The following is a 12,136-nucleotide window of genomic DNA, read 5'->3' as shown; positions in this document are numbered from 1 at the left end:
TAGGTGATGAAATGTGACATCCGTGAGAATTTGCTCAAAGAGCCTAATGAGTGGTTAAATTGCTGTCTGTAGAACAGTAGAGGATTTTCCATTTAATTCCTCCAGAGAACTGTTCTGGTGACCCCTTCCCCACCTCCTCCCTTCCAGTTAGTTACCACTCATGGCCACTCCTCACTGTGGTGATATTTCCATTTCTGGCATACTTGTCTTCTAAGGAGATTCTTTGTGACCTTGATGGCTTGAGGCAGATGAATTAATGGGTTAATGACCACAAAGCCCTTTGAGGACCTTAGATAAAAGAGCTTGTCTCAGGTACTAATTATTGCTATTCTAAAATCTAGGGTCATGGAATTAACCCATCTGCTGCTAGGCCTTAAGGAAATGAAGGCCTCCTTTGCCTACACACATCCACATTACTCATGTCTCCTTTCTTTTGGCTTTTATGTGGCAACAGCATCACACCAAACAGCCCAGATATGGCTTTGATGAATCCAAGTATATTGATTATAACAAGTCCAATAAAAATGAAGACAGAACAGTCAAAAGGCCAAACGCCTTTTGCCAAACACCAATTTGTGTTGTCCCCTTCTTCCAGAAACAGAACTGGAGGGAATGTTAGAGGTTACCTAGTCTAACCCTTCCATTAATAATTAATAATAAGAAGGCCGATATTATAACATGATGAATTTCATAATAAGGAGGCAGAGGCCCAGAGAGATGAAGAGATGTACCGAAGGTAGAGAATGTTAGACGGGACAGCCAGGGTTGTCTGGCTGTTGGAATATTCTTGGCACTATCCCAGGTTGCCTTCCTGACCCTTCCCATCTCAGGAGGACAAGCCTTGAAAGAGACAAGCACTGAGACATGACATGTGGGTCATGACCATAAAAGAAAGAAAAAGCATAGACTATGAGAGAGTGTCAGATATTCTGTGTCCTTCAAGAAACCCTGTAACTATCATGACTGGCTGTGTGAGGACTGGCTGTGTAAGAGGGGGGTTGCTAACCAGGAATGGGTTCTTTGCTCATTTTGCTCCCTAGCAACTACAGGGCTGGCTTCATGGATGTGTAACCAATGTAGTTGTTCAGAGACCTCCATTCAAAAGGATCCCATGCTGGAAATTTCATGCTCTGTGGTCTCTATCTTGAAATTCCTAATTTTATCTTCATGAAATTGTGTTTTGAACATGAAGTCAGATGGGACAAGAAGCATGCACTGGGGGTTGGGAGCCTGGGCTCAGGTATGATCCTGTCTCCCATTTCCTCACTGCTTCCCTAAGACAGGTTCTCTGTCACCTACTCTCTATCACTCGTTGGTGCTCTGGGTCATTTGGCTTCTCCATTTCTACTCCTGACCTGTGACTGTGGCCACACTCTACCCGGGGTCACTTGTCCCCATGGGTTGAGGTGGTGGGCTCTTGGAAAGGGGAATTGATTTACCCACATCCAGCCAGGCTGCTCTCTTGTGATGCTGGACAGTGACAGCCATAGCCCCTCATCAGCCATGCGATCATTAGGGTAAACAACCCATGCATGCACTTAAAACCAGCCTGTACCCATACAACCATTCGGTTTTCATTTTCAGTATAGTATTCAATAAACCACCTGAGATATTCAACACCTTATTATAAAATAGGCTTTGTATTGGATGATTTTGCCCAACTTTATGCTAAAGTTCTAAGCACATTCAAGGTAGACTAGGCTTGGCAGCCCCGGTAGCTCAGCGGCTTAGGGCCACTTTCAGCCCAGGGCATGATCCTGGAGACCTGGAATCAAGTACCACATTAGGCTCCCTGCATGGAGCCTGCTTCTCCCTCTGCCTGTGTCTCTGCCTCTCTCATGAATAAATAAATAAAATCTTACAAAAAAAAAAAAAAAGGTAGACTAGGCTAAGCTATGAAGCTTGGTAGGTTAGGTTTTTTTTTTTTTTTAAGATTTTATTTATTTATTTGAGAGAAAGAAAGCATGATCATGGGAAAGGGGTAGAGGGAAAGGGACAAGTAAACTCCCCGCTGAGCAGGGAGTGTGACACGCTGGGCGATCTCAGGACCCTGGGATCATGAGCTGAGCCAAATGCAGACGCTTAACTGACTGAGCCACCCAGATGCTTCAGGTTAGGTGTATTAAATGCATTTTCAACTTACTATATGTTCAACTTGTGATGGGTTTATCTGGATATAACCCCATTATAAATCAAGGAAGTTCTGTATACCATAATGTCTCATCAAATCTGTATTATTGCAGAACATAATTATAGTCTCATATAAATTTTGTGATTCAACTTGATCAAAGCACTGATGTAAGTTGTCAACACTTTTAGTTAGATCAGGTATGAATGACAGGAAAATTTTTGTGGAGGATTTTTTGTGCTGTTTAATTTTACTTACAACTGGATTAAGTATAATCTTTGAGTTGGAAAAATATATTGATTCAATATCATTTAGACTGGAAAAATTGTAAAAGAATTATAGAGTTGGACAACAAATATGACTAGAAACTATGTCAGAGTTATTAAAAACTGATTAACAATCATGGTTTATTCATCACGAATCTTTGGCACCTAAAGAAATTTTTCTTGAGCCTCATGGATTTATTGAAATCAAATGAGATGCCAGTTAGCAAAACTTGTAGAAATATATTGTTCAGATATTGGTGCTGACCATATCTACTTACTATAGGTAGTACAATTCCTGGTTGCCATAAGATAAAATATTTAGCAAAGTATGATACATAAACTCAGAAATAAGATTTAGATTTCTTGAATTGGGAAAATACCTTATTTGCCAAATATTTTTGGACATGATACTGGATAGTAAAAGTGCATATTTGGCTGATTTGGGGCATTCTTAACTACTATTTTGGAAGAAAACCATATATATATATATTGGTTGGTTGGTTATATATATATATATATATAATCTTTTAAAGATTTTATTTATTTATTCATGAGAGACATAGAGAGTGGGGCAGAGGCACAGCCAGGGGGAGAAGCAGGCTCCCTGTGGGGAGCCTGATATAGGGCTCGACCCCTGGATCCCAGGATCACGACCTGAACTGAAGGCAGAAGCTCAGCCACTGAGCCATCCAGGTGCCCTGGAAGAAAACTATATTTTAACATGTCAAACACATTCAAGGATTCCAAAAGGCATGGCAGTTTTAAAAGATGGTGGTTATGTATTCCTCCCATCAAGAAATGGGATTGAATTCCTTTCCACTTGAATCTCAGCTGATTTTCTTGTAACCAATAAAATATGGTGGGAGTGATGATGTATAAATTCTGCGGTGAGGTCAAAATGAGACTTGCAGCTTCTGCTTTGGTCCTTTGGAATACTTGGTCTCCAGATGATTTCTCCTGAGACACGGCTGTGAAGGTCTGAGAATCCCAAACCACCTAAGAGCCCACATGTAGGTTTGCTGGTCAACAGCACCAGCTGAGTCCAGTCTTCCGGCCATCCACGCCAAAGCACCGGACATGAGAATGGAAAAGCCATCTGGGAAATGGATCCTCTTGTTCAAGGTGTTCACTTGAAATTTCACTGAATGGAATTTATGTACATGTCTGTATGCAAGAATTATTTGCATTGCTATGAGTTTTCTACAAGTTAATGTTTCTTTCTACAGAGTTCTAAACAGCCAAGTCAATCCTGGGCGAAGGCAAAGGTGACATTGGCAATTACTACTGAGTGGATTTGCAGAATCAAGTATGCATTAACACATTTAGAGAGATCTACACTAGTAAAGTTGGGTTGATTTTTTTTTTTGACTGGTTTACCAATGTGTTATTCTCTTGTTTTTCATTTTTAGAGGTGAATACCTACCTCCTTACCCACTGAATGGTCAAATGACCAAAAATTAGCACCTGGAAGTGTGCATGGTATTTAACAAGATAGCAAATATTGGCTTAGCTAATACTAGAAATAATGGATATCTCCGGAAAATTTGTGGACAACATGAATGCCCGTAACTTTAAATGTAACTTTAATAAACTGTTGGCTTTTAATAGAAGGCTCTGTATGACCCAGTGATAAAATGTCCTGGTGACAGGTCAGCTTTTTTTCTGTAGTAGAAATACAGATAATACTTTTCAAGGTTGTTCTTGTCATATTCTCAAACACATGCCAATTTCCCATCTACCCTCTAAAATTGTTCCTATTCTTAAGATTTGAAGTGCACTGAAACTTCTTCATTCAGTGCTCCAAATAAAAACTGACATGTTTTACTTGGGTGGGTAGGTGGGGGAGGGGGAGCTATCAACCCAGAAAAGCCAAAGGCACATGTCCCTAGAGGATCAGAAGCACCAGCATTCCAATAAAAAGATGTTCATTCCAAAGTCTTTAAATTTCCTTATAAATGTAATAATTTTACTTTCTGGACATTCCCAACGTCATTGCAACATATAGAAGGGAACATTACAAAATTAGTTTGAGATAAAATGAGAGATATTGTTATACTTCATTTCCCTCTCAAAGTCCTAATCATTCCTTTTTAGAGGAAATTCTGAAGCTTGAAAGAACATTTGAATAAATTATACATTTGCTTTTCACTGAATCTGAACCAATAACTCTGAATCAATAATTGAATTGCCTTGGTGAAGAGAAAAGAGAATAAATAATTGCATTTAATTCTGACACTGAAAAATGATTAAAAGACATTATGTTTATTATTTAGGTTGAGATTAAGAAAAATTTCTAGCGCTGATTAGAAAGTAACATATTACCAGTCACAACAACCTATTTGGGTGAATTTGTAGGGTTTTCAACTTTGGATTAAAAAGGCAAAGGACAAAGGTCAACAGTGTGTACTAGTTTCATCAAATGGGCTCTGGACTGGAATCTGGCTTGGGTTTGGGTATCAGTTATGAATTATCTCTTTGATCTGGGACAAATTTCTTGATATTTCTCAGCTTAAATAAATGTTTTCTCTTTCCTGTGAGTATATTTACCCAGAGAAAAAACATCAGTGATTTTTCTGATAATTTGATGTGGTCTGGGTTAAAAGTTTTGAAAGCAAATGGATGGTACAAAGCACACAGAAGTTTAAGACGGTTCAACCTAGTAATACTATTACTTTTTAAAGAACTTTCATACCTTAATTACCAACATGTGAACTATTATATTAAATTCAAATTTTAGGTTTTAGGATAAGGTACCTTATTTAGAATAAAGTAGTCCATTTATTTACTTCTAGGGCCTCTTTCTAGAAATGTATTACAGCATTAATTCATTCATTTGCTCATTAGTCCTTCTAATGACTTTTTTTTGAGCGTCTATTTCATGCCAGCCACTATATATGTGCCTGAGATGTCACAGCTAATGAGATCTAGGACCCATTGTCTGTATTCAGGTTGCTTACAGATGGGGTGGATGGAGAGTGAGCAGATAATGGAAATGTTAGGTATTCAGTAAGTAATCTGTAGGCACACAAAGGGGAGGATCAGAGAAGACCTTTCAGAGGAAGCGATGTCTAAGCCAATCTATGTGAAACAAAGGGTCAGAGTGCTCCAGTTGGAGGACACAGTCTGTGTGTGCAGTGGCCAAGGCCAGGAATGGCAAGTAAGTGAGTGGGGAGCAAGGCAAAAACTGGTGAGAGAGCAGGAGGGGCCCAGGGCTTTGTATTGTAAAGAGTATAGATGTTATTCTGAGGGTAATTTTATTTATTGCATTTAAGCTTTATATTGCATTACACTTAATATAATCCGTTTATTCCCCTATCCAACACATTGTTATGGAGCATCCGTAAGTATTTCTTGTGTCAAATGCTGTGAAGAAGACAGATATGTTTCTTGCCTCGATGAGCTTACAGTTTGGTGGGAGAGCAGGAAGTAAAATAGTCAATAAAAATATATACATATTTACTGATTGTGGAAAGTACTATAAAAGATGTTGTAATAGGGAATAATGGAGTGGGGTGCCTCTGGTAGGGTGGGTTAGGAGGGCAGAGACCCAGGGGTTGGGAAAGAGCCAGCCACGACCATGCGGAGGGGGAGGAAGAGCAATCCAGGCAGGCAGGGGAAGATGCCAACAAGTGTGGAGTGTCTGAGGAATGGAAAGAAGGCCATCTGTATCTGCAGCAAAGGATGAGAGGGAAACAGGAACTGAGCATCAGATGGTGCAGGGTTGGCACCCAAGAGTTACAGGGCGGTTAGCAGGAGCACCCGGGTGGCTCAGTTGGTTAAGCATCTGCCTTTGGCTCTGTATAAAAGAGAGGAGCCCGTCACAGGAGTTTATGCAGAGGAGAGGCATAATCAAAGCCAACCTTTGAAAGAATCCCTCTGGCTGCTGAACTGATTCTGTTCTGTACGAGCCACAGGCCTGGAGTTAGGGGTGGGGACAAGACAGGAAGCGGATGGTCAGAGAGGTGTCCTCTCCCAGGTGACTTGGGCTGGCCTGTGACACTGAAGTAGTGAGAAATGATTGGAGTCTATATATAGTTTCAAGCTAGAACTAACAAGATTTCCCATTAAACTGCGTATGGCATGGGAAAGAAAAAGTCAAGATGATGGCAAGGTTTTTGGTTTGAGCAATTAGAAAAATGGATGTGGAAGAGGTGAAGCAGGAAGGGGTTCAGGGGTCCAGTTTTCCGTCATTCTCTGTCTCTCAAACACCAGCAAGACAGAGAGTCCACTCCCTGAGAGTCCCTTGAATCTCACAGGCTCTCCCCCACCGGCCCCCTTATATCCTGCAGTGGGCCCCTCTCTTTTATACAGAGGAAAAGCCAAAGCTTTCAAGTGGCCTCTGAGGCCTGAAATGACCCATCCTTTTCATTACTTCTCTGACCTCACCTTCTGTGCTCTCGCCTTTCTGCTCCAGCCCCTCTGACCTGTCAGTTCTTCCTCACTTAGGCTCCCCTTGTCTTAGGGCTTTGCGCTGGCTGGTTCCTCCGCCTAGAATGTACCCCCCTCCCCCAGAGGAGCACGTGGCTAATGTGCTCTCTCGCTGCCCCATCCTTGTTCTCCATGGGGCCTTTCCACACTGGTAACAATCTCACACCATCCTCTAACGCTGCCTATTCTCCTAGCCTGCTCTACCTTCTAATTTGGCCATAGCATTTATTACTTTATAAAATATAAGGTAGTAAATGATTTATTATTTCTACTGTGTACTACCCAACTCTACAGGGACAAGGGTCTTTGTTCTGATCACTGATGAATCTAATTGCCTGTGACCGTGCTTGGCATATAGTGAGGGCTTGATAAGTATTTGTAAATGAATGAACGATGCAGAAGGAATCAGCAATGTGTGAAGCCAGAGAGTAGAGCCTAACGCAATAAACACAGGCTAAAGCATGGTTTATACAGGGAAGACTCAGAGGCAGGGGGTCAGCAAAATGTGTGGAGTGCCCCCAATTGTCACTCTTGGCCAGGCTTGACTTGAAGCTCTCTGGTTGTGCTCCAGGAGAGGTCTCCACTCTTTTCTTTTTAATTGTTGTTTAAGATTTTATTTATTTGAGAGAGAGAGAGAGAGAGAGAGAGAGAGAGCACGGGGAGAGGAGTAGAGGGAGGGGGAGAAGCAGACTTTCCCCTGAGCAGGGAGCCTGATGCAGGGCTGGGTCCCAGGACCCCAGGATCATGGCCTGAGCTGAAGGCAGATGCTTAACTGACTGAGCCACTCAGGCACCCTGAGGGTCTTCCCCACTCTTCCCCACCCATCCCTCTGTCAGAGGAGTGGGGAAACAACTGGCCAACTGATCAAGTTAAAATAGGGGCTTTCCAAGCAGGAGAATGGCCTTGTTGGCAAGAGGAATGCTCTGATCTCAGATGACAGCCTATGGGAGAGAAAGAAGCTGCTTGAGGACCCCCCAGCAACTAAAGAAGACTTATCTCTTCCCAGGATGGTTTCCAAGTCTTTGACTCGAGCAAGGAGGCAGATGGTGTGCTGTTTTGGAGAGCCAAGGAGGACTGAGGGAGGGAAAGGTTGTGAGGACCAAGAGTTCAGTTTCGGACACATTGCGTCCGAGGTACCTGTGAATTGCGTGTGTGAATGTCAAGGAGTTTGTCTGATAAATGCGTTCTGGAGCTTGTAGATTTCTTTTTGCTTTTTTTGTACTTTTCTTTATGTGCCAGCTTCCTGTTGGCACCCAGCCGGATGGCAGACAGGGAGACAGGTGGCCAGGGTGCCCCTCCACCCTCATTTTCCAGCTGTCTCTCAGCAACTGCATGAATTAGGAAGTACATTCTTTCATTTCTTCATCCCATAATCAGGCTTGGAGCTTTTTCTAAGACCTGGTATTCTGCTGGGAGCTGAGAGTATAAGAACTAATAACATTAAATATCAGCACTCAAGAAATCACATCTCATTGGTGAGATATGCTGACAAATATTGAGATATGCTAAGGTGTTTGTCACTTGAAGAATAAATGAATACATCCACCTCCCTTCCTACCAGAAAAAGACCCCTAATGAGGGTGAGTCTTATCAATGACCTATTAACCCTTATGAGTTAGGGACCCATTTCTTTTTTTTTTTTTTAAACCTGACAGTTTATTCTCTTATGTTTTTTTATTTTTTAAAAAGTGTTTAATTGGAGTTCAATTTGCCAACATATAGCATAACACCCAATGCTCATCCCGCCAAGTGCCCCCCTCAGTGCCCATCACCCAATCACCCCAACCCCCTGCCCACTTCCCCTTCTACTACCCCTTGTTCATTTCCCAGAGTTAGGTGTCTCGCATGTTTTGTCACCCTCACTGATATTTTCACTCATTTTCTCTCCTTTCCCTTTAGTGAAAGGGAATAAAGGGACCCATTTCTTATTTCCACATGCCTGCAGGCCACGTTTTGAAAAGAGATGGGATATATACAGAAGTTAAGTCAGAGAGGTGGGCTGGAATCAAATACTTGGGAGTCACCAGCACATGAATGGTCACAGAGCCCACAGGCATGATCTGTGACATCGTGGATGGGCTCACCTTGGGAAGATGTGCAGAATGACATGATGTGTCAGGAAGAAGGTAGGGTGTGCCCCCGCCTGGAGAACACCAGAGACTTAAGGGCAGGGCGGGAAGAGAGAGAAGCCCACGAAGGCAGTAGAGAGTAATCTGAGGTAGGTGCATTTGAGACTGATAGACCACAGGGGCCAAAGGAGAAAAGCCAGGGAGAAGGGGGGATCTCTGTCAAATGATACAGAGGAGCTATCCACCCTGATATAGACCAAAATATGCCTGTTGGACTTTGTGAATGAAGATCAATTTCAGAGGAAGTTTTAACATCTATCAACAAAGTGAACAAGAGGAAAGGAAATGAACACTCTGTGTGTAAAGCAATTTGTAAAGCAATTTGTGGAGGAAATGAGAGAACTGAGATATACTGGAAAACAAGATAAGACCAAGGGAAGTGTCTCTGCTTCAACTGGAGGGTGTGAGATGATTCTACGTGGAAAGGAGAGAGTCGGGGGAGAGGGAAAGGTTGAAATCACAAGGATGGAGCAAGATGGGCCAGAATGCCCAGAGAAGTGATACCTGGCCCCAGTGCAGGTGACAGGATCAGCCTGGATGGACAGTGGGACACCTCATCCTCTGAGACAGGGGAGGAATCAAGGATGGTATTCTCCAATGACCACTGAGCCCTTGTCCTACAAGTTACATGAACTCCCATAACTCCACTTCCTCCATGGGGCCTTTGCAGGTACAACCAAGTGCTAAAGGTTCTTCTTCGTTTCTGGAATGGTTGAGGCATGACTGGGCTCTGCCTCTACTGTAGGCTTCCCCATTCCTGATGCACTCTGCTCACCCAGCAAACACCCTGTGGGAATGCCCCCTTTGGGTGGCCCAGAAGAAAGGACTCTAAAATCAAGAGTGGAGAGAGCATGATTGAAGACACGTATTATATATTCGGAAGTATGTTATAGATACTATTTAAGGAGGGGCAATGGTTCTGTGTTTGCACTGGCGGCATAAGATCTTTTAGCTAAATTTTAATCTGTAGAGGGACTGAGAGAGAGACAAGACAGACAGGGCTGCTGGTTGGACAGGTGGCAGACAGGTTGCTGCTGCATATCTGTGTTGTCTCTGAAGTTCATGGGTTTGTTCACCTAAATTTCAGGCAGTGGGACATACCCTAGGGATATGGGGTTCTATCATTGCCACTTTGGTTGAACCTCGGAATAAATTATACAAGGAGGAGGGCACATCCACCCAGACAACTCCCTCCCAGCCTCCTTTCCTTCTTGCCAGATGAGGAAACTAGACATCGAACTGAATGTTTGGGAGTATTTGGTCCTGGAGTCAAGCTTCCTGAGCTCGCATTCTGGCTCTGTCAGGTACCATCTCTGCAGCCTGGGGTATGTTAATAGGCCTTCCTGAGCTGCCCTAGTAAATGGGTAGAGGTGCAGAGCCTGTAACAACCTCACGGGCTTGTTGTGTAGGATAAATAAGGCAATTCATGCAATGAGTTTGCATAATGCCTGGGACTTGGCGAATGTTCCATAAATGTTAGTTATCAAAAGCTCTCTTTTAGAAATTCAGAATAATCTACATTAGTGAGACTGAGCATTCACCGTGCACATGTCCTTATGCTCTGGGCGGGGTGGGGGGGTGACATAGGGAAGAGGGGCATAACTGGAGGAATTAGGGAAGAATTCAAAGTCTCTTCAGCTGATATTTGAGGGACATGCAAAGGAGACGTGGGGAGGTTCTAGGTGTGCTAGCAGTGCGGGCAAAGGCACTGAGCAGGGGAAGTGAGGGGCACCTTAGGGGAACCAGCATTTATTCTCATGCTGCTGGAGGATGAGGAGCCCAGGAGAGAAGAGGCATGACATGAGAAGCTGGGTGTGAGCCAGCTCATCAGATGACCTTTTGATGAAGGTCTAATGAATTCATTGCCAACAAAAACTAAATTCAAGTTTTAGTTGGAGTTTGACTACGAGATCGCTCTATGCAGCCCATACCAATTCCTGCTGCACCTCCATCCAGTCCACTTTGGCATTTTCACCGTGGGCAGGTTGATTCTTGATTTTGCATTTGTGTCTATCGCCCGAGTCTCTCCCCAGATGATGATGGCTATAGAGACAAAGTATTTCTAAATAAAAAACCGTAGAGCTAGTCAAGAATATAAATTCAAAGGCAGGATCTACAGTATTCAACCAAAGAAATACCCATCGATGTGGCATGCTATGAAGCTTTAATTACTGTGCTCAAGATCAAAGTAGTATTACTCAGGAGTGGAGAAGCCAAATGTAAGTGAAGGAAGTCTTCCTTAAACAAGTGATGACCGGGGCGCCTGGGTGGCGCAGTCAGTTGAGCTTCTGTCTTTGGCTCAGGTCATGATCCTGGGGTCCTGGGATCGGGCCCCATGTTGGGCTCCCAGCTCACTGGGGAGCCTGCTTCTCCCTCTCCCCCTTGTTTGTGCTGGTGTGCTCTCCTTGCTCTGTCTCTCTCAAATAAATAAATAAAATCTTTAAAACAAAACAAAACAAAACAAAACAAAACAAAAAACAACTGATGACCAATTCCCTGAGCTTAGCCAAATGTTCCACCGTATTTATACCCACAATGACCTTATGGAAAGAGGAGAGTGTGGTATTGTGCTGTGTTAGGTTCAGGACACAGTTTACTGGGTGGTGCTCACAAAGCACACAAGGATGTTAATGCCACAGGAAGATGGCTTCTGAATGAGGCAGAGCATCCTTCTATCTGCACTTCCAGGCTGTGTTCCTGAGCACTAAACACTGAGCATTGCTTAGATATTTGTTAATATCTGTATTTTACTGTTTTCCAATTTCATTACACCATGATCTAAAATATTAGCCATATGCTCAACTCTAGACCCTAGGGAGAGGAGGAGTGAGACGGGGCCAGAGGATCTTTTCAAGTTCTATTTTGGGGAAGATACAGACAAGACATGGGAGTCAGGAAAAGAGATTGCTTTACTTGTCCATAGATTGGCAATTAGAAACCATGGTCTCCGTGGTTCTGTTTTTCATTTTAAATCCAGATCGAGAATAAACAATTTATTTCCTTTGCTCCTGGCTCTCTTTTCTCTGAATTCACTATATCACCATCATCCAATCACCCCATGTCCTCACTGAGGGGGAGGAGACCTAAAACCAATCTCTTCCTAATCTTAAGGGATGCTCCACTATTTGGGGGTTTCAAAGGGGGAGGAGACATGGCCAGGGGAGGTGGCAAAGTGCTCCTGTGCC

This window comes from Canis lupus, chromosome 25 (genome assembly GCF_048164855.1).
Source record: "Canis lupus baileyi chromosome 25, mCanLup2.hap1, whole genome shotgun sequence".
NCBI lineage: Eukaryota > Metazoa > Chordata > Mammalia > Carnivora > Canidae > Canis > Canis lupus.
This window is presented reverse-complemented; position numbering follows the sequence as displayed.